The 22,313-nt window shown below is 52.6% G+C and overlaps 1 protein-coding gene across 2 annotated transcripts in view; it reads right to left on the minus strand.

Moving 5' to 3' along the window:
- Positions 1 to 22,313, minus strand: part of LOC146186602 (uncharacterized) — an 88,402-nt gene that overhangs the window by 27,048 nt on the left and 39,041 nt on the right. The window contains exon 1 of one of the 2 annotated variants that reach the window (XM_084607327.1): positions 7,047 to 7,502. The exons of the other annotated variant lie outside the window; for it this stretch is intronic. The gene's annotated coding sequence lies outside the window, so the exon portion shown is untranslated. Of the gene's footprint in view, positions 1 to 7,046; positions 7,503 to 22,313 lie in introns of those variants that run through there. 2 annotated transcript variants of the gene reach the window in all.

Raw genomic sequence — 22,313 nt, forward strand, 5'->3', positions numbered from 1 at the left:
TCTTTCTCTCTCTCTCTCTGTTCCACAAAACTCTGCGCTCCCGCATTAAGTCAGGCTATATCCGGTGGACGCAGTCAATCCAATCAAAACCGTTAGACAAACTAATTACCTCAGAGCCATGCATGCTTTCTCCGAAAGATTGTAGAAGACGGTGAGCAAACGCAGTTGACATTAAGCACGCACAGCTTGAAATTATCCAAGCTGCACCTCTCCGAGGGACTATATGTGACGTCAGGTGGTGAGGAAAACAAGATGATCGACTCGAACTAGAACACTAGGGAGGAGGGGGTAAAAAAAGTGCCGTCGGCGTGGACATACACAAGGGGATTTATTCGTCGATTGCTGAAGACGCTTTAGAGCATGAAGCTATTGGATACCCCGGCTTTGGATTGTAATGTAACCGTATGGAGAAGGGAAGGCCAGGGGTCAGAGACCAAGGTCTTTAGGGGGTACAAGCAAAAAGGTGAAACGGACTTCAAAAAGCGTGTAACATCCTGTTTACTTCTTCAACACGGGATAGAGCTGTGGTGCGGGCGGGGGGAATCTTACTGCCTGCCTTCTGATCCAAAAGAGCGTATAGGATCAGGCACCAAAATCTGTACTGAGGGTGCTAACAGATACGCAAGAGGGGAAGTTGATAACTTCTGAGGGCGTAAAACATCATGCTCTCTTCTAGGGCAGATAAGCGGTGCGGGCAGAGGCCCATATCTTAAGGCCTAATCGTCATCATCCTCATCATCAGCCAGACTATATTCGCCTACCATTTCCAGTGCTTCGCTACCTATGTAAATTGCTGTTCCTTTCCGAGGCTGTTGATCATTACCTTAGTCTTATGATTATTACTTTAGGCCTGCCTTTCTGCTTCTGCTGTCTAGATCACTTATTATTAGTTGCAGTAGGTCCCCTGAGTTACTTAACTAGGAAATGTCATCAGAGAATCGCAGATTACTGAGGCATTCTTCATGAACCCTTATCCCAATGACAGCTCCCATTCCAGATCACTAAATACTTCCTCTAGGCATGCAAGCTTGTGAACAGTACTGGGGAGATCGTGTCTCCTTGCTTAACATCTTTATGGGAATTTTATTAATGCGCAAGACTATGCCTATGTTGGCGGGTTTTGCCTAGGTACGACTTTGTCGGCGCTGTGAAAGAGGAGCTAGTTGGTATACCGGAAAACGAATGGTACCATCGGATGGAGCGTCAAGGAAAGGTGTGCAAGTGACAAAAATGGTTGATGTGGTTTAAGTAGGCAATTAATTAGAGTCAATGACAATAATAATTGGGTAACGGAAAAGGAAAGGAGAACAATGCGGAGCGTCCTAACTTAGCCGGTATAGACCAGTAAGGGCTTGAAACATCCTGCTGCACCGTTTCCGAGGCGAGGATCACTCTGCGGCGCGACTCATTACCGCGATCGCCAACAAACGAGCAAGACGGGCTCGCGCTGGCGCTCGGCCAGCGAACACGGGGCACGCATGCCTCGTCCCGAAAGAGCAATCACAGTTGATGGACCGCAGTGGCGCGGACGACGAATGCATAATGCATGCGAGCCCATGCATTACCAACTTTCCATCCTCGCGCTGTAACGCCGACGTAAATGCCAGCGGAGCGCATAATGGCGTTACAGAAGCGACTGCGCGGCCAGCGAGACGCGCTGCCTCTCAAGAAGGGGCCGCAGAAACACGCGCCCTTGCGCGAAGCGTGCGCGCTGTGCGGACCGAAGCGTCTGCAAACGTGCAGCAGCCAGTGCGCCTGATGGATGCCCGGCCGAAACGAGATCCATGACTCCTCGCCGGAACTCGCTGCCGCCGAACAACCGCACAAAGTTTGTGCCAAGCCTCGCTGCAGCCGCAACGCCGCAGCCAAAGTTTTTGGAAACGTTGAACCATACATGAAATGGCCTATGGATCAAAGAATCCAATTTATACAAACCGCTTTCTCGACCACATAAAAAAGAAAGAAAGAAACGACTTGCATAAATTGGTATTTTTGATATATCGCTACGGCGTCTCTCATAGCCTGAGCCGATTTGGGACATTAAACACCAAAACCAAACCAAAGCAAACAAGTTGTTTGTTTTCTTAATATGTGAGCAAAAAGTAACAAAACAGAAACAATTAAACGCAATATTTGTTGTCACACCATGCATGCGTGAAATGCTTCACACGGTCGTAAAGCGCAACAAAGGAAAAAAAAAAAAAACACTGTCAGGGCAATTACGAAATTCGATGCGAGAGGGTGCGATAGCAATTTGATTCATAGTCGATGTTACTTCGATAATTTTACTCTTAAGAATTCTTTTACCGAGGACGACATAGGGATCTAGGTGCCGTGAGTGGTGTTTCTGAAGCGCAGCTGGCTTTCCCATTACGTCATCGAATTCGATCTCGCCGTCGCCTTTTCATTCCGCCATTGCGTGGGCTTCTACCGTGGGTAGAAGCCTCGTGTAGAATAGACCTAGGCGGGTGGACCATCTGGAGGATAGGGTTGGGTGGTGGATGCGTGAAGGTTGGCGGCTGTACTCCGGATAGACACCACCCCCAAGTCTTAGGGTGGCGTGGTGGGAATGTGGCTGGCGGGTGGTGCCTTCCGAGGGTGGAGGTTTCACCCTTCAAGGCAAATCAGGCAGACGCCCACCATTTTTCTTTTAAGGCGAAATACTTTACGCGCTCATACTCGCAGTGACCATCCGTCCTTTATATCCAAAGTCTAGAGGAGGAGGAGGAGGAGGAGGAGGAGGAGGAGGAGGAGGAGGAGGAAGATCGGTGCGCAGAGGTAGGTGGCAGCTGACATATGGCCGCGCACTAATGGACGTATAAGGGCTTCCTGGCATTACGTTTGGCAGGAGCTGCCAGATCGGGCCTCTTCTTTCACGTGGGAGGGTGATATCACAATCAGCCTACCAAACCCTTGCATTCACGTTATCTCTAGGCCACTCAGGCACGTTCATACGGCTCGGTTAAAGCGGGGATTTATATGTTGGCTGGTAGCTTAAGCTATCGCGTCATCGCGAAGGTGGGAGTGCAGAGAGAAAGAGGTGCCGTAGTGGAGGGCTTCGGACTACCGCGCGATAGAGATTTCTGCCTCATCGCAGTTTAGTGATCCAAAGTGTCCGCTAAAATTCTTTTTTTTTCTTGAGGGGAAAGGGGGAAGGCGATTCTCAGTTATGACTCCTAGTGACGTTACACGAGCACAGTGGCTACAAACGAAAGCTAAACAACGTGCTGAAAACTTGTTAGAAAAATTCCTGTAGGCCTTGGGATCGGAAAAACGACCAGAGAACAGCTGTAATGGTGAGCTGACTAAACCTTCCGTTGCCAGCGTTGTGGTGTGTGCCTTCTTTGTTCTTGTCCTGCGTCTGTATTCGCTGGTTCCCATTCTATGCAATATGAACCAGCTAGACCCGACTCACTTGGTTGAAACAGACCAAAAGCCGCGCAACGACAAGATATGCGGCAAATGACAACAGCGAGAGAGGTAGCCTCATTCACATAACGGTATCAAAAAAAAAAAAAAAAAAAAGCGACAAAAAAATATAACCTGCGGTTCGGCTTGGTTAAGCAAGGGTATACACTAAGAAGCAAAATGTAACCCTCGTTTAGCTTTGTTTGGCCTTCTGCCACGTTTAGGTAAATATATTTAACGGGTGCTTTAAGCCTTTATCAGAATCAAGGGGGCCTAATTAAGGTATTTTGTGCAACTTTATCAAAGAAGTTGAAAACTTCGAGGTCCGAAGCGCAGTGTGCATGAAACACCGATAGCTTAGCAAGCGAAGGAATTAAACGGCAATCAAGATGGCGCAGTGGCCTAATTACGCACTGACCGGCGAAGCTTATCTCGTTGTCTCGCCATGGGTTCGAAATTAGCGGCGAGCTTTATTATGTAAGCATTTCTTTGTCTCACGAGTGTCATGAACACGACGCGTCCTCACGAGTGGCGAAGAAAAAAAAAATCAACAAACCGTGTCCACGCCAGGTCTCGGACCACCGCCCTTCCATGCCCCAGCCGACGCACTAACCCACTACACTGCGCCGACTTCCTGAGGACGAGTCCATAATTCACATAGTTTAGCCTAGTAAAGGCTGTACCCGCACTTCGCCGCCGCTGCAGACCTCGTACCCGGTCGAACCTCCACACGTCACGTGACAGTATCGAGAGACAGCCATGCACCAACGAGACATATACATGGGTGAACAGCTTCCGGCGCTTGCATGTACGCTGACGCCGACAGCTAGCATGGGCAGGTCTCGGCGCTTCGCTCAAATCTGCTGGGGTCACTTACCACGCGCATGCGCAAACCGGTCCCTGCGTACGCCAACAGCGCTGACGCTCATGGAACGTCACTGCGTGGGCTCAGAGCTAATTAAATAATAATAAGCATATATCGGAGGTAAAAATAAACACAGAAAAAATAAATAAAACAAAGATGGCAAACTAACGAAACGCCGATAGACGTGCAAGTCGGAAAGGTAACGAAACGCAGAAAGAGCTAATAATAATTGCTTCACAGGAAGGGAAAGCTGCAGTACCTGTCACACTTGTTTCTGTGGACGCCTGAATCACGATGTGAAGGAAGGAAGGTGGGAGTGAGCGTGGAAAGAAAGAAACAAGACGACATAACGGAACTAGGAATTCGCAATACTTTCGCATTTCCGCACGTAAGGGCACAATTGAGTGCATTGGTTGCTCGAAGTGCGAATGGCTGCTCGAAAGAGGCTTCACAGACACTCTAGCGAAATCTGAGAAAGCCGGTTGCAATGCTCCTGCATCAAAAAAAAAAAAAAAAAATGCTAATGGCATCGCTGCGGCACAGCCCCTGAGTGAGGCTGAATCCAGTAAATGAAGTGGCAATGTGGTATTTAGAGCAGCTAAATGGTGGGTGAAATGACCCGGAGAGATCATATTTACCGAAAAGCCAGGATGTTTTTCACGAAAACGGACGCCTCATTACTGACAAAATGAAAAAGTGAAGTGTACGACGGAAAAGGAACTGTCTCAGGAGCTTGCAATCAGCGCCACAATGTTCTACACGCGAAAGACCCATAAAGAAATCGAGGCTTGAAACATACTATACCCCCTCTCCAGATTGAGCGCTGACTATTGGCGCCATGTAAAGTGTCATTTAGGCGTCATATGCGTTCAAATCGAATGAAGGAATAGAAAAAGAAGTTCTATTTGAAACTGCTCGACAAAAACAAAATATTTCCATCGATAACGGAAAGCGGACGGAGTTGTAATCGGTGCCCCTTTTAGTGGTGGCAATCCGCCGCACGTGCTTCGTCAGCCGTTTCACATAGTTTCTGAATAGGCGATTCGGCTAAAAATTTCGTTGTCCGTGGCCGACGACAGTTCTCTCACCGCGCTGTCCCCCTCTCTTGGCACCTGCTCTCGAGTCCCACCGAGATGCGCGAGAAGATGCGGCCAGCGGGAGGACAATGGATGCGTGTCCTGACGTTAACGGACACTCCAGTTACAACGTTTGTGCGCGGAGAGTCGAGCACTCCAGCACAGCTGACCAAACCCTGACCTTCCCTAACGGCCGTAAATGCGAAGCATGAAGTGGACTCCCGCGAACACACCGTGCCCGCGACGCAGGTAGTCGAGATATGACACGCGGGTGACAACAAAATGAGAAAAGAAGCTCATGAGAGCCGAGCGAGGCTCGCAAGATGCGGCCAGCGGGAGGACAATGGATGCGTGTCCTGACGTTAACGGACACTCCAGTTACGTTTGTGCGCGGAGAGTCGAGCACTCCAGCACAGCTGACCAAACCCTGACCTTCCCTAACGGCCGTAAATGCGAAGCATGAAGTGGACTCCCGCGACCACACCGTGCCCGCGACGCAGGTAGTCGAGATATGACACGCGGGTGACAACAAAATGAGAAAAGAAGCTCATGAGAGCCGAGCGAGGCTCGCAAGATGCGGCCAGCGGGAGGACAATGGATGCGTGTCCTGACGTTAACGGACACTCCAGTTACGTTTGTGCGCGGAGAGTCGAGCACTCCAGCACAGCTGACCAAACCCTGACCTTCCCTAACGGCCGTAAATGCGAAGCATGAAGTGGACTCCCGCGACCACACCGTGCCCGCGACGCAGGTAGTCGAGATATGACACGCGGGTGACAACAAAATGAGAAAAGAAGCTCATGAGAGCCCAGCGAGGCTCGCAAGATGCGGCCAGCGGGAGGACAATGGATGCGTGTCCTGACGTTAACGGACACTCCAGTTACAACGTTTGTGCGCGGAGAGTCGAGCACTCCAGCATAGCTGACCAAACCCTGACCTTCCCTAACGGCCGTAAATGCGAAGCATGAAGTGGACTCCCGCGAACACACCGTGCCCGCGACGCAGGTAGTCGAGATATGACACGCGGGTGACAACAAAATGAGAAAAGAAGCTCATGAGAGCAGAGCGAGGCTCGCAATGATGCAGGCTGGTCGGCTCTAATCGCACTGTCGACCACGCGCGCCCACTATCTTCACACCGTGGACGAACGTGAACCACGCCGGCATCGAGGGACTCGCCCACAGTGCTCACCAGCAAGAACCTGCAAAGAGCACTGGGAACGGCCGTACAAAACGTGGAAGCGGAGAGGCAAAGCGCACTCGGGAGAGGCGCGTGCACGGACGTTCCGGCGGCGCAGCGCCAAGCATCCCTCCTCCTCCTCTTCTCTGAAGCGACGGCGCGTGCAGTACGCACACACTCACGCAAGAAGAACGCGGCGGCGCGCGTGGCCCGGCAACCGGACGTCGTGGCCCGCCTGCATTCCTGACGAGAGGTGGAAGGGAGGGAGGCAAAATGGCAGGCAGCACGCGCTCGCCGTCACCTTCGACCCGGGCGCACGCGACCTTTGACCTCGCTCGGCGGAGGAGCGTGTGGGGGCGGCACGCCGCGGTCGGCCACCGATCAAGCCCGCCTCTTCTTTCTCCGCCGTGGTGGCTAGCGCCCGCACCCTCGAGCAGCGCCAGCGCCGAGCGCGTTAGCACCGCGCTGTGTTTCTTTTTTTGCGTGTGTGACACGCAGTTAGGTGCAAGCCTGCTTACGTCCGAGAAACCAAAGTTTTCCTCCATGTGGCCTGAAGTCGGGCACTTCGAAGACTGCACTCTGGCTGCGTCTCTTTCGACGTCACTCTTCACACACCGGAGCAATGCTGCGAAGACCGCGGCTGATATCAGCGCAACATGCGACTGGCTAAGTTGGACACACGGTTGCACCGCTGACACTCTTGACAAATGATTGCACCGTTACTAGTCCCCGCACATGTTCGCAGCGCCGCTAGTCCACATAGCTAGTCTTTGGACAACCAAACAGCGACGGTCCTCAAACACGCAGTCACATCACTGCCGCTGCTGGCACACCGTTACAACACGCTGCTAGTCCATGTAAGTACCTGCAACAGGAGGCGAATAGCGATAGCATCGCAAGCGCTGCACGCAATCGCATACGCTGAAAGCGGGCCTCAAACATCGTCCTGCGCGTTCGAGACACGAGAGGCCACGAGGGGGTGGTGGTGGCGGCGGGGCTGCCATAATCACCTCGCGGCTGGCGAACTATGCGACTTGGCTACGTGCCGACCGCCGCCGCGGTGCACGCCCGCTCTTTTCATTATTCATCCTTTTTTTATTTTCATCTCATCCCGCGAAGAAGCCGGACGTCCATCGGCGCGATAAGCGCGCTGTGCTGTTTGCACACGAGCGCGTGAACCGGGCAACGACGGACCTTCGGGGCGGACGCATGCTATACCTGGCGCCCAAGGCAGCCGCTTATGTGAAGCAGGCAGGCCAGCTGGCGCCACGAATCGTGCGCCGCTGGCGAGTCCGCGCAACGAGCCCCGCTCACGCCGAACAAAAGGGCCGCAGAACAAACGATGTCAGATATACAAGAGCGGTGGGTGGCAGCACTCACTACGAGCCGCGCGCGTGAGCGCGCCTGTCTCGCCGCTACGCACCGTGCAAAAGAAAGCTGTCCGCCTCAACGTGCGCGGCGCTCGCTCAGCGTTTTCTGGTTAAAAATGCGAGACGAAACAAAGCGCGTTGCTTTTGCCAGAGCACATACCAAACAGCGTTTGGCTTAGGTGACGCGATCGCAACCGCTGAGCGGCCGTCATAGGCAGAACGCAAGTTCCATGGAAAAAGTTCGAGCTGGCTTCTCGAGCCTTTGCTCGGCAAAGACGACTACGGCAGCTCAGCTAATCACCGCGCGTACAGGGTTGGTCAGAAATAGTTGAGGTCATGCAGGAATTCTCACCATGGCGAAATTTTCACCCCGCCGTGGTGGTGCGATGGTAAGACGCCCGACTACTGAAGTTCCCGGGTTCGATCCCGACCACGGCAGCTGCGGTTCGATGGAGGCGAAACGAAGTGAGTCCGTGTGCTGTACGATGTCAGCGTACGTTAAAGATCCCCAGCTGATTGAAATTACTCCGAAGCCCTCCACTACGGCTCCCCTTTCTCTATTTCCACTTTCACTCCCATCTTCCTCCTTTCCCTTACGGCGCGGTTTAGGTGTCCACATAGCCAGTGTGACAGATACTGCGCCTTTCCCTTCATGTAAACTAATTAACAAAATCAGTTCAGCAACGTCATAAATGCTCCCCTCGCACTTTACAAAAGCAGTTGAATCGCGTGGCCTGGCCAACCCTGATGCACCTTATGGAAACTTCAACAATTGAGTTTCTGCGGACATGCTTATAAGAATGCCTACGGGTTGTACGAGGGAATGTTCTGCGAGGGCGCGCGCACGGTACGAACGGCGCTCGGCGAGCCCCCTGGGCCGCCCTTCCGCGGTCGTTTAATGCCGACCCGAGGCAGGCCAGCCGAGTCCACCGCCCGCGCGCTGGTCACGGGGTCAAGCGGGCCCCAGAAGGAGAAAGGCCCGATAGTATCTGCGGCGCGATTATAATGGCGCGCCGGCTAGGTCCGGTATGGCGCCGCTGCAGATCTTTCGCTTCGCCTCCCCCCACCTGGCTGCGCAACAAAAGGGCAACCTCGCCATTACGCGCATGCGCCAAATCACCCGACTGGAACAGCGCCGCAGGAATGCGGGGAGATTAAAAAAAAAAAGCATTGGTCGTGGTCTCTGCAGACAAACAAGGCAACGAGTGCCCTGCAGGAGACACGGAGCGCCAGTTCCCAGGCGCGGTTTTGCGGATAGGGCAGGCTAATAGGGAGTTTTAGAATAGGGGGACCCTATCGGTTAGGGGGATAGGGTAATAGCGGGGCGCGAGTGCGCATGCGCAGAACCCAAGCGGGCCTTGGGTTTTTGGGTCAGAGGACGACGGCGACCCTATCTCGGCGAAATAGCGTGGACCCTATTGCCGGATAGGGTCGGGGAACATGGCGGCGTCCGGCCAAGCAGCGGCCGCTCGCCTCGGCACACATTCGTCGTTACCGCTGCATGGTGTCACGCGTTCACGGCAAACGAAAGGCTAACGAAGCTTGTGCTATGTCTCATGATGCCCGCACCACCAAATATAAGCGATAAAATGCCCCATATTTCCTGATTGCTTCCGGATTTACCGAGCCGCTAGGCTTAGCGAGTTCGCCTCGTTTGGTTGCCATGGGGACCAGGCGTCGGAAAGCGCGGAAGGTTCAAATGAGGTTTCCCGGCTCAGCCTGGATTGGTAAAGATTGGCCGATTTCGTCTTGCTTGAAGAAAAGAGTTTATATAACTGGTATTTTTAAGATAGCTTTGTACAATGACAGCAGTTTCTTTTTAATAAAATAGCATCGGTTGGCTTTTATATATTTCTATGCTTTCACAGTTTACCGTCTCGGCGCTGCAATCGACAAACGCAAGCCCCGCTCCGCTGCGTCGGTAAAACCCTATTCTAAAACTCGCCGGCCGACTCGAACGTTGCGCCACGGCACGCTATCTTCTTGGGTGCCCCAATCCTTGGGTTCCCCTATTCTAAAACTCCCTAATTTCAACAAATGTCACTCCGGTTTCCTCCTCCTGTTCCTAAAGCCCGTGTGTACCTGTTCTGCTCCAGTGCAGAAACATGTAATTCTGCCAGTAATCTTTTGAAGTATAAAGAGTCATCTATGTTCTGTACCCTCCCAATCTATTTCAATTCTGTTCCCCTGTCTTTCGTCCATCAGTCTATTCCAATCATGATTATATCCCATTCCATATAGATTCGTAATCGCTTTTTCTTTTTTTTTTTCCGAGCCAATCCTTTCCATCGCCATATAACGTACAAAATTCACCCATAACCACACCGCACTTACCACATGCAAGCCGACCTGTAGCCACCACTACTTATGCCTGTACCCACACCCCGTGGCAGTGCCTCCCTCCCTCCCTCCATTCCCTTTCCCGCATCGCCCGGGAAAACGCACGCGCTGCTAGCTGGTCGCTCGACTGTATGAGCGGACCGCGTTCCAGGAACCCGCTGTCAACTTCCACTTAGTTGTAACAAAGTTTACTCCTCCCTATCAAGAGTCATTTGGCCTTTCTTCTCTTCTGCCCTACAAAAAGATTTGTGTGACAAGGAGAAATAATGAATACGGGCGATTTAGCGTGGTTACGACGAATGCGAATTAGGTGCGCTGGAACTTCGGTTTCGGGTCGCACAAGCTGATCAGCACATAATCGTTATCTACCACATTGGCAAAGATCTAGAGCTCCATTCTAACAATGTCGTACGGACGTGCCTGCGGGCCTAGGGCAGCGCGTAATGGTGAACTTCAATCGCAGAACCAGAGCCATGCCAGAGCGTTCCGCACGCTCCGCGGCAGAGCGCCTGGAGCCGGCTGTGCGGCGACGACAAACTGCCGGAAATGAAGGGCGCCGCTGAAGTTGTCACGCAAACTTCCGGCCGGCTCCGCCGAATTCGGCGTAGCATCCTTGACTGTTGCACTAGAGTGAACATAACGGCTCGGCGGTTGCTCCCCATCTGTACATTTGGAAGACGCGATCCGTGTCCCGGATCTGCGTTTGGAACACAGTTGCTCAGAAAAGAGCAGAAAACGTTGCTTGGGCATGCAGTGCTCCAGCTCTGCGATTTTTCACCGCGAGTCGAGTACAAAGGCGTCGTTGGGTTCGATTCTCAAGTCAAAAGCGCTGCCTATACAATTGGCAGCTCCTGTCAATCGATTCAACCGCGACACGTGGTCTCATGATGCCGTGCAAACCGCCGACACAGACACGAGAGTCGCTGCTGCACGATCCTGTAGGATGCTTCAGACGTCCCCCAACGGCGGAGGGGACCATATCTAGTGCGAACGCATCAAAATAGAATGTCCCCACACGCGGAGAGGGGTGTTCCCTCTCTCTACCTGTCGCAAATACAAAGCGTGCCCACTTTGGGATTTTTAACATGCACTCGCACAGTACACGGACGCCTCTTCCACCTCCACCGAAACGCAGCCGCCGGCGGTCGGGACTGAACCCGGGTACTCCGGCACAGTAGACGAGCGCCTTACCACTGCGCCACCGTGGCTTTCACGTTGCCGAGTCTTTGCCCCTAACGCGGCGAAACGTTCCGGTGCTCTGGACAAGCAGTGCCCGCCACCGGAATGTTCACTGGACAGCCGTTTCCCCTGAACTCTTAGTGAATCGTGTAACACTCCAATCGTGTAACCATCCAAGAGCTGGCTGTTCGTCCCATGAAGGGCAAACCCCGACTACTCACGTCCCCACTTACAGGCGAGGCAATTCGTAAGCCCATTTCACTGTTGAAGTTCGACACCCACACCTCCGGTTCGACGTCTTCGAACTTTTCGCTGCAAATATGTCCGCTCTTTCATTTCTTCTTTGTGTATTCTTGTTGCGCCCAAGTGTGCAACACAGTATATTCTGAACTGAACGAAACTCCCTCTCCAAAACACACCTCAGCTCTCCAAATCGCGGTCCTCGATATCGGCGAGCCTTGTCGCGAGCACTCGATATAACGCATACCGCATACATCGCAGGCTCCCCCCACCCCCAACGCTCCGGCTGCCCCCTATCTTGCGAAGAAATCAAGCTCCGTCTTTCTCTGTCTTGGCCCACGGGGAAGCAGAAACATTTCATCCGCGGCGGTATATACCATAGGCGCTCTGCTCCCCCTCCTCTTCCGCGCGGAGTCTCCGGCTCCCTGTTATTACGTTTTTCTGCTTCTTTCTGCGCTCATGCACGCGGGGCATTAATAACAGCAACGCGCGTAAGGCACTCGTATACACGGCCACGCATCATCACCGCCACGGGGCGACGGCGGCGCGCCCAGCACGCGCCTTCACCCCCCCCCCCCCCCTTCCCCCCTACCTATAGGGGACCGCATAGCTGCTGCAGCTGCACCCCTGCTTCTTCAACCTCCCCCTCCCCGCATTCCGATGCAGACACACGCCGGTCGTGCTTTCCTGGCCTGGCCGCTGGAGGCATTTTTGTTTTCTTCGGTCTACGCTGTAGAACGGCCTTCTCCGGAGGATATGATGGGCTGCTTCGGCTTCTCTTGAAACTTTTCTTTCGTGGGTGGAGTAGGGAAGAAGGGCGTCGTGAATTTCGGTCTGTCTTGAGACGCTGGGTGGGGGCGGGTAGCCAGCAGGTTCGGCTCTTCGGGTACTTTACAGCGAAATGTCGTCTCCCCGCGCCTGTGCATCGAAAATGACGGTCGTATGTTGTATACAGGTGCGCATCCAGTTTTGGTGTTATAAATTTTTGCTTCGTACGGGTTCTATTTCTTTTTTTCCCTTGTTTTTAGTTTATCTCGTGGATCCGACGTCGGTATTTTTGTCGTTTTTTCGGTTCACAACATCACTGCAGCGGTTGGAGGCCGGTCCACATACATGTGAAAATACTATACCATACACAACTTATACGTATGGATGACCAGCGATTACAGGATGTGCACCCAGCTGCCAAAAAGTGCACGGAATGAGATCCTGCAGAATAAATTTAATCTCTCAGCATCCAAGTAGCATCGATTGAGATATTTCGTGGTGCACTATGTAATACGCAAAACTACAATTAGGCCGGACGTGCATATAAAGGAGGTGATTTTTGAAGCGTAAGCTTTCTTTTGTCAAACCTCAACGTCATCTGGCTCCAAACAGTTGACCTTGAACTCTCGCGCTGTGCAGCAAACATCTAGAAACATAGCATAAGTACATTGCGATATTACGTAACCATACCCTTAAACAAAGGCGATTGCGTCTCTTCCATGCCTGGTCCTTTGTTTAAGTGCGCTGTTACGTCATATCGAAGTACACCAAACATCGTCGTCTACATTCTCCAGGATCATTAATCTGCCGCGACTGGGTTTCGAATCCGTGCCCAAACGAACAGGTCGCCGCAGTTGACCACGCCTCGTGTAAAACTGCAACACACTCTCATGCTCAGCAGTGACATCGTTGTCTTTGTGAAGCTTCATCTGCGCCACTCCTTCATTTAAAATCCGCCATTTGGGCAAGTGCAGGCAAGGTCCATGAGCGTAGTGTCAGTCGAATCCACCAGGCCGCGTGACAAAAAGAGGCGACGCGACGCGGCGTAGAGGAAGCCACTCTCGCAAAAGACAAAGACCGCAGCCGTGCCAGGCAAGCTGCCGATACCATCGAACAACTAGAAGTCATTCTTATAGGCCGTTGCCGAGAAGTTCACCAAGCGTGGAAACGAGCCAAGATCGAAGCGGCAGCGGGGACTGCGGCTTATGGCTTATACTCATGAAACTAGAGTTGAACCTCTACAATTTTTATTTTTCTCTAGTACTGCCTTTTATAAACATTTGACAGCGACGATACTTATACCGCTCGCCTCAGGAAATGTGCAACCCGCGCGTGTAAATGTACCAGTCCCAGTCATAATAATACGTACCACGACTCGGCGATAAAAACTGTTGTCATGGGCAACCTAGTGAATATTAGGAAGTAGTAGTAACAGTAGTAGTTGATGTATACTTGCGCAAGTGTCATTCGGCGCCATCTACATATATCCTAAATATGATGAGGACAAGACCTCAAACAAGTTTCCTTGGTAGATCATAGTCCTTAAGGTGATGAGGACACTACCTTGGGCAATTTCACACAAAAGATGAATGAAACCCTCCCTCGAGTTTACAATCAAACGATCCCTCTAGTCCTCGCAATTACAAGATTAGGCAGCTGGAAAGCAAAGGATGGCCTAGGCACGGCGACTGAGGGCGAAGAATGCTCATATACAGCAGCTTGCCCATCGTGGCCCATCTTCCTCTCCTTGTTCAACGGCCGGATATTACTTAGTCCAGTGACACAGTACGGTGACAAATGTCCCAGTCTTGAATGCAGAGCCGCAGAAAGTTTACCATGATATTCTGCCTCTAGCGTAAAAAAAAATTAACACCTATAAAAAGAAAGCTGTACAGAACAGCAAATTTAAGTCATGAGTTTACGCAACGCTTCGATTTCGAATAGCGCTGGCATTTCGAATCTCCATCGCAACTTCAGGTTTACTCCCGCTGCGGTCGAAACCCTCTGTCGCGGCAGCCGTGGTTCGAGGGAGCCGAAATGCAGGATGCACCCGTGTGCTGTGGAATGTTAAAGGCGATGTCATTGCACTTTACCGAGCCGCAGGTGGTCGAAACAAATTCGGGGGCCTCCGCTAAGGAGCCCTTCATAGCCTGCGTGTTGTGTAGTCGTGGGACGTCAAACCGCACATACCAATCTATTTTTTTTTTCTCCTAGGCCATTTCTTTTAGGCACAGTTGGCTCAGTTCTTCTAGGTGCCACAAAGGATGCGAGGTTCAGTGGCGGAGCTTGTTAGCCGCTCAGTCCAGGCATACGTCTATGTGCAGCGAGCACCGTGGGCCGAAAACTTCCGCCACATCAGGACTGGCTGTTTGGTCTATTCACCATCATTTGCCCCGTGTGAGTAAGCCGCCGCATGCCCACCTCGAGAAAGCGTTCGTAACCCTGACACCATTATTTCTTACAGTACCTACATTATTCCCGCTTGTTTTATTCATGCGAGCAGCGTAACGCTGCCGGAATCGAAAGCGTTCTTCACCGCACGGCTCCACTGCCTCGCGGCGAAAGCCGCCGTCCAAAGAAAGGGAAGGGGGAACGATGCGCGCAGCCTCCCCGCTTCTCTCCCCTACCGCACACACCCATCGCTGGCGGTACGTGGCACCGCGCACAAGAAGCGAGAGCGCGTATAACCATTAACCAGCGGACCAGAATGGCTTTTAACGCGCCCCACAAGAGGCGGAGGACGCCGCGCCAAATTGATTCTCCTCTCCGAAGCGTACTGCCCCACCCCCCGTTTCAATCCCTTCAACTTCGAAACCCCGCTTTTCGCGCCTGCGTTCTTGGCGGTCAAACAACGCCGCAGCAGCGGTCACTTGCGAGCCCTTGACGACGTCACCACTCCGCCTCAGCAGTGTCTTACGCGTGATCGACATTCCTTTACGATAAGTTTTAGAGAACGGTCGGCAACCCCTCTCTTCCCTCAGCAATGAAACGTTCGAGAGCCTCATTCTCACGAATTAATTTGCTTAATTTGAAATTGAACCTGAGCGCGCGTAGGTCGGTCGACAGGGGACATGTACGTAGAACCGTTGGCAACAGCGCCCCAATGTGGAACGCACGTGCAGGCGCAAACGACAAGAAGGGAAACAGTTCGTACGTGAAATCAGTTATTTTTATACATTAACTAAAATGCAGCACAGAACAAAAGCATGCATGTAAAAGCTGGCGAACAAAAGCAAGGTCACATTAAGACAAATTTGTTTTTTCTTTTACATCGAATGTGAAGGGGCATAATTCTGCGTGAAGGCAACAACAAATATATAAATAAACTGCTTAGAACAAAACAAAAATTAGCCGTATCACCAACATCCGGGAGTAATTGTTGAGCACATGACAACAATTTGGTGTTCGTTCTATTCTATCTGTTCGAACGTTTACACGTAGACGTGACTTACACTTTCCAGACCGGCACTAAAGACCATGGGAGTTACGTCCCAACAACTGGAGCGTGGATGCTAATTGCTGCGCCTGCCTTATGTGCATCTGCGAATGCAAGCTTGGTGATCCACCACGTCATGGAGCCTGCTGCGTTTTATGCGACCACGATTAGCAGGAAGTGACGACGATAACCGGTGAATGCAGCTTCGGATTACGATTTGATCAACATTACTTGTGAGGGCCATACATCGTGCCGAGACTACTCGGTCGCGAAGGATTGTCCGTCGTGGTCCTGCCTCCCCCATCCTCAATTTATTCTCTTCATGATCCGCTCAACACTGTTTACCTACACACCCACCTTCGACACAGCAGCAGCACAGTGCTTGCTCAAACGTACGCGTTCAAAATTCAAGCACGGCATCGGCGCTCAAAATTCTAAACTCTAAAAGCAAGGTTCCTGACCTAGCTCTGGAAGCCCACCCTGTTTATCTAGAGGCAGGACTAGTCTTGCAACACATAACAGAGTCGAGCCGACTTCACTCACCGCCGGGCGGAGGTCGCAGCCACGGTTCGTAGGACAGTTTCACAGCCGTTGCAACAACCGCTCTTCCGAGGGCAGCGCGCCGCTCTGGTACGCTTGCGGCGTTTAGTATCCCTCCTCTCGAGCCGGTGGTATGCGTCCGCAGTATCCTCCGCAACGTCGCCGTCGGAGCATCACACAGCGAAGAGCGAGCACACCGCACGCGAAGGCGGCACCGTGGAGAAAGGCACTGCTGTAACAGCCAACGCTCGAAAGCGCGCGCTCTTTTTGAGGGGCCGGCGGGAGGAGCGCCCGTGTGAGGGGTGGACGACGCACACCGCTGGCGTGAGCACCGCTCTCCTCTGGCCGCCAAACTCTCACTCGGTCCGGCTTGCCTCCTCTTCTCCGGACAAGGCCGCCGCCGCTACGGGGCGCCTTAGTCGTACACCTGCTTTCTTTTCTTTCTTTTTTTATTCATTTACACGCGTGCCAATCGTCGCACATACCGCTGCCGCGTCTACGGGTTTCACTCCTAGTACAACTGCAAGTTTAAGGAACGCGGCTTTGACGAGAAATTTAGCTTATATGCATCGATGTGCAAGAACAAATAAATTAACGGTGGACACTGTGATTACTATGCCCATAATTCAGCTTCGAACTATTGCCAGGCTGCATGCAAGAGAGCGATTAAAGGAAGCCTTCTTTTTGCTCATACTTTCGATGGCCGGTGCTAAGTTGCGATTGGTGTGTCACCCGCGCGAACCATTGGGAGCAACCGTACACACGTAAGAAACTGTGGGCGACGCCCATGAAGCGTAACGAAAAAGGAGATCAGATGATAAGAAAGCAAGTTGCTACGACTACGAAGCTATCAAAAAGCACACGAATGTAATATTACGCAGATGTATGAACGCCGTAGAAAGCAGGTAAATTCACGAAATTCCAGACCAAACAAATTAACAGCGACTGTTATCGGAAGGTCCCACAGCTGGTGCATGTTTAGACAAAATAATGGCAGCAAGCTGTAAACGAAACGTTCCATTCCGTTTTCTTTTTTTTTTTTTCTGCTTTCAATTTTTGCGCAACAAAATTCTTATTGTACTGAAGAAGTCGCCGCTAGACTGCTAACAGAATCAAATTCTCAGTTGACCCTGCAACGCGGAATTCCGGTCACGGCTCACCAGCGGCCAAGCGCTACGATACGGTAGCCAACTTCGACCGAGGACCTCGTCGCCCACTCAGTGAGCCTTGCTAACGGCGTAGCTGAACCATTCATGGCCCAATTCGCTGGTCCTTGGCTCTGTTCAAGGGATCAATCAGGCAGAAACCGGGCTCTTTACTGAGCACCCAATGCTCTATGGAAGTGTGCGGCCCTCAACTATTTGTCGCACTTCGGCCGTCGGGAAAGGGGACAGATGAAGAGAGAGAACACACTCGTAAACAGAAACACAAGAAGCCAGCCCAGCGCTCGATCGACACCAAGAACTCTACGCCACGATATGAGGAGAACAGCGACGAGTCCCACATTTCGCGAGCACCAACACACCCCGTATATATTACGGGGACCTGTATGCGCCCGTCCTCGTGGTATCTTTTCCTTCCGTTTCGTCTTGTTTTTGTCTAACGTTGGCGGTTTCAGGCCAGCGTCCCCCGCCTCGGTGGAGTACGACGAACAGCGATTCACATTCGGCTCACGTATCGGGCGACACGAGTGCCGTCCGCGTATAACATGGCCGGCGCGATTGAGAGTCTCCGACAAGATGCGGGGGCAGAGGGTACGCGGGGGATGGAACACCGATTCTTCCTTCCGCACGGAGCCCAAAGGCGCCGCGCCAGAGCGGCATAAAGATAAAAGCTCGAGGCAAGGGGGCGGCCGGTATCTGCGACAGCAATGCGGGATCGAAAGGAAAACGAAACCGGCGGCGGCGCCGACGACACCAGGGCGGGAAAACACCCCGCGCGCGCCGGACCGGCTGGAATGTGACGAGAAGAGCCGCCACGCGCTGGGGGAAGGGCGAGGACGAGCGGGATTGGCATTCCAGGGAGTCAGTCGACGCGGAGGAGGATTTTGAAAAGAAGAGGAAAGCAGAGCGTCTCTCGCCGCCGATGCTTCTCCAGGCACGCATGGGCGGCGGCGTACGGTTTCCCGCTGGACATCACACCGTATTGAACTCTGCTACTGGGCTGTTGGAACGGAGAGGCTTCTGCTCTCTTTACTCTCCACGTCAACAAAAGTAGGACCTTACACAATGCGACACTGTTTACATTCAACGCCAGGCAGCTCTGGCACGTTTTAAACGAATCAGGTGCAGAAACCCACCGAAGACCGATGTCCAACCATGCGCGTGAACGGGACCAAGACCAATGTGGAACTTCCGGGATTGGAAACAAGGGAGTTACTTATTCCGCCTATCACACGAGCCAATAAATAAATAAATAACGGCAATGGCACTGAAACAAATGAAAACAAGCACTCGAATGCAATTGGGTATACGTAAGGTGGCGATGAAAATATTTAATTGACAATTTCGGAAAGGTACTGATGTGGTTATCGCGCGGTTATGTGGTTATGTGGGACGCGGGATCGAATCCCGGCCTCGGCGGCAGCTTTTCGATGGAGGCGAAAAAGCAAGGCGCCCGTGTGCTGTGCGATGTCAGTGCACGTTAAAGAACCCCAGGTGGTCGAAATTTCCGGAGTCCTCCACTACGGCGTCTCTCATAGCCTGAGTTGCTTTGGGACGTTAAACCCCACAAACCAAACCAAACCAAACTGATGTGATTATGGTTCCTAGTTCGGCACTTATTGCAAGTTGCTGCTGACTGCTGACCGCGCTACCTCGAGGAGTTGCTCTTGATCCCCGGGGTCTGACAGCCGCCTCTCACACCTGAGTAGAAAAAAATGTACCCGAAATAGCCCAAATTAATTCACAGCCCTCCACTGCAGAGTTCTTCATATGCAACGTGCCGCTTCGGGACGTTAGGCATTCACTTTATTTCACAGCCTTCGTTTCTAGAAGACGCCGGACGTTTCGACCACCAGCGGGGTTCTTTACGTTGCACAGTACACGGGGTGCATTGCTTTCAACATATGCCGAAGGGCGCCCGCCGCCGCTAACCACTAAGCCCCCGCAGCGGACTCTTAAAAAAAAAGACGGGCCTTAGTGATTAAGGCGATGCTTGCTCGTCATTTACTAGTAAGCAAAAAAAAAAAAAAAAAATGAAGAAATGCAATGCTTTTTTTTACAAGTGGACATTTTTCCCACCCACGTCTAGGTTCAAACCTGTATACTTAACGTTGATACCGCAAATGACTCCGTGATCACCGCCGGGAAGTGAATAGCGGCAATAGCGCTGTGGCATAGCCTCCTAGATCCAGTTAGAAGAGCTGTTCTAGACATCATCGCACGGCCGGTGGTGGCGATACCCGCATTCTGTTCTTCGTTGTTGTATTTTATATCTAAATTGTTTTCTGCGAAAGCAGTCTCCCTGTCACTAAACCACAGCAACCTTTTTTTTTAAATTTAAATCTACAGGCGACTCTAGTTTGGGATTGAAAGTTCGGGTCAACTGGAAGTTTGCTTCCCAGACGCGCCGATGCGTTCGTGAAGATCGTGGAAAAACAAAGGCTAGCGACGGGCGGGGTGCAAATAACGGAGAAACAGCTCGGCGGTGTGGTGAAGACTTTGTGAAGGGGTCTGCTGCCCTTACTCTCCTGTCCGGAAGAAAGAGGGTCATAAACAGACCGCAGGAGGGAGACAAAGAAGGAGGGGGGGCAGAAAAGCCGACAAATGCAGTCGCGGACCGGGAGTTGCAAAAGGACCGTAGACGGGAGGGAGCGACGCGGAAGAAGGAGCAGGTCCCTGTAGCTCGGAGGGAAAGAAAAAAAAAGCTAAACAGAAGAAAATAGGCACGAAACGACCGCCGCCTTTGGCAGCACAACAGCTTAGCAGAATACAGAAGCCAGGTGGTGACCGCCACGCACACGCATCGAGGAGTCAACCACTCTCTCCCTCGTTCCCCTCTTCCTCGTCCTGCCAGCTGTCACACAATGAGAAAAAGAAGGCGGTTCGCGGGTCCCGAGAAGGGAGGACGAAAGAGGAGGCAGAGGATAGTTCGCAAAAAAGAAAATGAAGGCGGGAAGACAAAAACGCGAAAGGAGCGAGGTAGAACGCGTGGAATGCGAGTGAGGCGACAGACACACCGGGCGCTAATTCTAGGTTAGGCCGGAGAAGCTGCGGCAGGCAGGCTACCGCGGTACCGAGCGGTGGTGGCCGCCGCGTCTTCGGGATGGTGGGCGCGCGCGCGGGCGCGAGCCGCACAAATGGCCGGGTAGCCCTGACAGGGTGATGGGGCTCTGTCTCGTCGTGGGATATTGTCGCGTGACGGGACGATGTTTGTGTTTGCGGCGCCGCGGACGGCAAAAAATGAAGAAAGAAGCCGCTCGCTCTTCTTTTTCCGATCATCCTGCTCCCCGCGTTCCTCCTGTCTGTAATCAGGCTGCTGCTGCTGCTGCTGCTGCTGCTGCTGCTGCTGCTGCTGCTGCTGCTGCTGCTGCTGCTGCCGGAGAAGAGGGCTCCTCTTCTTCCCCCCCCCCCCCCCCCCCTCTATCGCCGGGCCCAAAATCACAGTGCGCGACACAACCATCGCGCTTCCTTCCCTCTCGCGGTGATCGAGGCCGCATTCCACGCGACTGACATCTCCCGGACAGCGGCAGATGGCCCGGCTGTCAGACGCGCTCATCAAGCGAGAGACCGCTCTCTCTCCGCCAAGATGCCGAGGCGCCGGCCGCGTTGTCCCACCGTTTAAGACAGGGCCGTGCCCGCGCTCCAAAGGCGCCCCTGGCAAAGAATGGCCCACCCTGGACGCTGCTGCTGTTGTTGCTCGCTTGCGGGCTCGGGATGATCGCGTTGCTTGCTGCAACCCGAGAAAGGCAGAAGCTGAGTGGCTGCTCGTTAATCGGTGGTCGTCGGAGGAGAAGAGCGCGGCTCCTTTGCGCATGAAACCCGGCCATTCGTTTGTATAACAATGATTGAGAGGATCAGAGAGGAGAGCAGCGCCGACCAAAAGAAGAAAAGGGAGCGTCGTCTTCGTCGTCGAGGGGCTAACGCCCGCCCTTAGTAAAAAATGCCCCACTTCACACAGGCCTTCTTTTCTTTTTCTACACCAACAAGTGGCTCCGCAGCCACCGCCCTCTTTTTTTTTTTTTTTTCATTTGTGCCTTCGTCCCTTCCTCCTCCTCCTCACCTCGTCGAGACACCGCCTCTTCCCAAACCCGCCTTAATTATTGATATGAGTATCGACGGGCGAGTAGCCGACAGCGGTGCAAGCCGGGACAGAAGATTCGGTCGATCTGAGCTCGGCCCGCAGAGCTCATCGCAAGAGCGGAAGAGCCACATCCGAAACAATTTTCTCCTTGCTTCTGGCCAAATCTCCCACGCCCAGGAGGTTTTCCATGAACCTAGTTTGCAAACACTGCCGCTGAGCGTATGATTTCAGAAATTCGAAAGCGTATTTCTTTACAGTCGAAGTGGCTCATCGCATCAGCCAGCACCGCTTCATATGATGGTGGTGGAAAGAAGCCAGCGACAGTTGGCACAAAATCGGAAGCGCGGCAATCATGCATGAAACGGAATCTGTCGGTTGCTAGCTTTACCTTAGCCTCTATCGTCCGTCGACGCCAGTCGATAGCTTTGCGTGGCGAAGAGCCAAGTGACCTCGGTCCCACCGAATGCTTGTCAGGGCCCTCAGGGGACTCTATATTATGACACCTGCGGGGGTTTCTTTCCTTTTGGAATGCGGACCTTTCGTGGGTCAGATGACGTTTCTTCACGAGTAGAAGACTATTTGTTTTCTCTGCTGAAGAATTTCAAGCCAAATTTAATTTTTTTTCCCCTTTTCTGCGTACTTGAAACACTGGTGGTAGATGACGTCAA

This window comes from Amblyomma maculatum, chromosome 6 (assembly GCF_055883805.1).
Source record: "Amblyomma maculatum isolate TAMU_Amacu chromosome 6, ASM5588380v1, whole genome shotgun sequence".
Taxonomy (NCBI): domain Eukaryota; kingdom Metazoa; phylum Arthropoda; class Arachnida; order Ixodida; family Ixodidae; genus Amblyomma; species Amblyomma maculatum.